The following is a 4270-nucleotide window of genomic DNA, read 5'->3' as shown; positions in this document are numbered from 1 at the left end:
CATCTGGAGAGCTACAGTTTTTAGACCACTACACAGTGATCTCCAAACTGTGGACCTCCAGATGTTGCAAAACTACAACTCTCAGCATGCCCAGACAACAAACAGCTATGTGGGCATGCTAGGAGTTGTAGTGTAGGGAAGATCTGGAGGGATGTAGTTTAGAGACCACTGTATAGTGGTCTCAAACTGCAGCCCTCCAGCTGTTGCAAAACTACATATTCCAGCATGCCCAAACAGCTGTCTGGGCATGCTGGGAGTTGTAGTTTTGCAACATCTGGAGGGCTACAGTTAGAGACCACAGTCTCAGACTGTAGCCCTCCAAATCAACTTACCGGCTTCTGTAGGATCCCGGGAGCCGTCCTCTTCAGAAGCACGTGACGCCGCCCGCCGATCAACGTCGCCGCTGCCTCCGGACGGGTAAGTGGACGTCGGCGCCCGGTCCCCTTCGGTTCCCCGTTCTGCCCAGCCTATTGTGGGTGGGCAGGACTGGGAAAACGAAAGTTAACCCCCCCGCCCCCGGTCTGCTATTGGTTGTCGCCTCTGACGATCAATAGCAGACCAATAGCAGGGATAGGAGGGGTGGCAACCCTGCCACCTCACTCCTATGCCTACAGGGGGATCGTGGGTGTCTTAGACAACCGCGATCCCCCTTCTATTCCGGGTCACCGGGTCACAATAGACCCGTATGACCCGGAATCGGCGCAAATCGCAAGTGTGAATTCACTTGCGATTTGCGCCGATTGCCGATTGGGGGGGGGGGGGGTCTGATGACCCCCCCTGGGCATTTGCGCGGGGTGCCTGCTGATTGATATCAGCAGTCACCCCGGCCCGGTCCCCGCCCGGCGCGTGGCGGGACTGAAATTCCCACGGCGTATGGATACGCCCTTGGTCCTTAAGTACCAGGACGTCAAAGCTTATCCATACGCCCTAGGTCCTTAAGTGGTTAAACACTAACCTTGAGGTTGGGGAAATTTGCCAGATTTGTAAATTATTTCTATTTAAAAATCTTAATCCTTCCAATACTTAGCAGCTGCTGTATTCTACAGAGGAAGTTATTTTCTTTTTGGATTTCTTTCCAGTCTGACCACAGTGCTCTCTGCTGACACCTCTGTCCATGTCAGGAACTGTCCGGAGTAGGAGAAGTTTACTATGGAGATTTGCTCCTACTCACAGAGAGCACTGTAGTCAGACCGAAAAGAACTATACAACTTCCTCTATAGCATACGGCAGCTGATAAGTACTGTAAGGATTAAGATTTTTAAGAAGTAATTTACAAATATGTTTAACTTTCTTGCACCAGTTGATTTAAAAAAATAAAATAAAAAAATGTTTTCCCCCGGAGTACCCCTTTTACGTAACACCTGTAAATTCTGCACTACGAATATCAGCAGCCACTGAAGAGAGAGGTCATCCAACAACTGAAGTCCCAAAAAAATCTGCCACTAAATCCCTCAAGCAACCGTTCAGCCCCAGTAAAGAACCATCTGACCGGACCACAGGGACCAGTGTGGAGGAGAACAGGGTCCAGGCTGTAAAATAGAAGAACACTGGAGCAGCCAGATACACTGACTCTAAGGCTGAGCCTCATACTTCTACCAAAGCTGCAGAATTATAGGGGAACTGTAATAATGAAAGTACTACAACCCCCAGTGTGGTCAGTCTGTGCCCCCCTAAGGGTCAGGGTTGGAGGAGGCACAGGTTGAAAAGACACACTACAATGGGAGTTGTAGTACTGTAGTTGTTAAAGAAAAAAAAGATGTTTTCATCAGGTTGCCCATAGCAACCAATCAGATTACTTCTTTCATTCTTGAGAAGACCTCTGAAAAATAAAAGAAATGATCTGATTGGTTGCTAAGAGCAACTGGACAACATTTCCTCTCCACAGGTACATTTCCCCGATTGTCTTCATATTTAGGATGAGAATCTACTGACAAAGTGAGTAGCCAACCATTTCTGGGCATAAAACTCTGTAAGAGACAGCAGTCTGGGGGCGTCTGTGGTGGACATGAAGGAAGGGGGGGGGGTCCGGGGAAATTGAGATTTGACGTCTGCAGCGAGCGCTTCTCACTGAGCGACGGGTCTCATCCCAGGTATTGCAGGGGGACCCCCCACGATCAGCTACTTATCACATAAACCATGGATAGGGGATAAGTTAATTTTTGCCATAGTTCTCCTTTAATTGGCCAGAACACACCCAAAATCGGTCCCAGCCAAATATTGCTTCGTGTCCTGTCATTTCTCCCAGCTGTTCTTTTTCTACCTGCTTGTAAGGCATGCCTACACTCTCTAATTCCTTAAAGTGGTACTCCGCCCCTAGATATCTTATCCCCTACCTTAAAGATAGGACAAAAGATGACTGATCACTGGGACCCCCGCGATCTTCATGCAGCACCCGGCGTTCCAAATAATATATTTAGAACTCTGGGTTCTCGTGGTGCGGGTCGTGACCTCCCGCCACGCCCTTTCCATTTATGTCTATGGGAGGTGGTGTGATGTCACAAGAAGGTGTGGCATGATGTCACGAATCCCACCACAGGAACCAGTGATCTAAACATACTATTTAGAATTTTGGTTGCTGCATGGAGATTGCTGGGGTCCCAGCAGCAGGATCCCCTTGATCAGACATCTTATCCCCTATCCTTTACATAGGGGATAAGATATCTAGAGGCGGAGTACCCCTTTAAGGGACAGTTCATGTACCCAAAAGTTGATCCTTTGCAACCGTATGACCCCTAGCAAGTTCCCTGCATGAGTCCCATTCATCAGAAAAAGGCTTGTGCATGGAACTTGCTGGGTGTTCTACGTTTGCCTCATAAGCTGCACCACCCAGCACCAGTTGCCTCTCTCCGCACCGCATTATGCAGATCCATGTTTTGCTAACTCTATTTTCACACACAGAAATAAATAAATGAGTCGAACAAGTCAAAGAACAGTTTAAAAAAAGGGGAACTTTATTTATTATTTATTAAAATGTTTGTGTAGGGGATTTTTTGTAACCTCCCATCACTCACAAAGAGCGTACAGTAACTAATACTCAGGACAGGAAAAACCTCCAGAGGGGAGGAAACCTGTAGGGAATCCATGGCTACTGTATGGCCCTTCCTCTGGGCATACTAAAGGAGGTTACCTCTAGAATTTGGGCAAATGTTTCTGTGTATGTGCATGATTCCTAGGCCTGTGCCTTCATCCAACGTCTTGCTGTAGGTCCCGAAATGCTACTCCATGTCCTGGAAATAGTGCATCTAAGATAGGGGACAAAAAAGATAGATTATTTACATGTTTATCATAGAAATACACATGGAACTGCAATAAAGACCTTTTGGACAAAACAATGTAACACTTACCAGTCACAGTCATGTGCATGACTTTGCATTCCCGTGTCCCTACACAGTGTCCAGCACCGGCCCCTCACTGATGAACAGGACCAGTGTTATTTCTGGGGCTATGCCTTCATCCAACGTCTTGCTGTAGGTCCGGAAATGCTACTCCATGTCCTGGAGATAGTGCATCTAAGATAAGAAAAAAAAGATAAATTATTTACATGTTTATCATAGAAATACACATGGAACTGCACTAAACACCTTTTGGACACAACAATGTAACACTTACCAGTCACAGTCATGTGTATGACTTTGCATTCCCGCGTCCCTACACAGTGTCCAGCACCGGCCCCTCACTGATGGAGAATGAACAGGAGCAGTGTTATTTCTGCTCAGTGCTGCTCTTTGGTGGACAATGGTTATGACATCACATGTGTGACACGCTGTTACCTCCTGGGAGTTCTATTTCAGTAGTGCTGCTCTCTGATTGGCTGAAAATCAAAAAAGCTTTCTAATATATTCTGTATGACTGTTATCTAAGGTTTTTGACAATTTTTATTAAAATGGCGCCACTCCCTGTGGGTGCGTTATATTTGTTTCTCCTAACCAGACATTCTGTATATGTAATATCATTTGGTGGCCCCAACAGCCTGGGCCCATAGGTTTCTTACATAGATCAATGCTACTCCGGTAGGCTCAATGAGCAGCGCTGGCCGCCGGGACGTCTGACGAGTGACGTCCCTGACGTTGCGGTCTGGAGCGAAGGATGTCACTAGTCAGACGTCCCAGCAGCCATTGATTTAAAGTGGTCGTGGCTCCTGCTGCCAGTTCCAGATCAGACACCATGGCCCTAGATTGACATACTGCAAGACCGATCCCTTGTGGCTGCCCACCTGTTGCAAAACTACAACTCTCAGCCTTCGGCTGTCAGGGCATGCTGGGAGTTGTAG

At 47.3% G+C, this 4270-nt stretch overlaps 1 long non-coding RNA gene across 1 annotated transcript; it reads right to left on the bottom strand.

The window, feature by feature from the left end:
• Positions 1–2947: 2947 nt before the first annotated feature.
• LOC130366863 (uncharacterized) lies at positions 2948–3747 on the bottom strand. Its single transcript, XR_008891958.1, has 3 exons — positions 3610–3747; positions 3345–3509; positions 2948–3242 (listed from the first exon to the last, which is right to left on the bottom strand). It is a non-coding gene; the product is annotated as an uncharacterized LOC130366863 (long non-coding RNA).
• Between the last annotated feature and the right edge of the window lie 523 nt (positions 3748–4270).

Source organism: Hyla sarda, chromosome 4, assembly GCF_029499605.1.
Source record: "Hyla sarda isolate aHylSar1 chromosome 4, aHylSar1.hap1, whole genome shotgun sequence".
Lineage (NCBI taxonomy): Eukaryota > Metazoa > Chordata > Amphibia > Anura > Hylidae > Hyla > Hyla sarda.
This window is presented reverse-complemented; position numbering and strand designations above follow the sequence as displayed.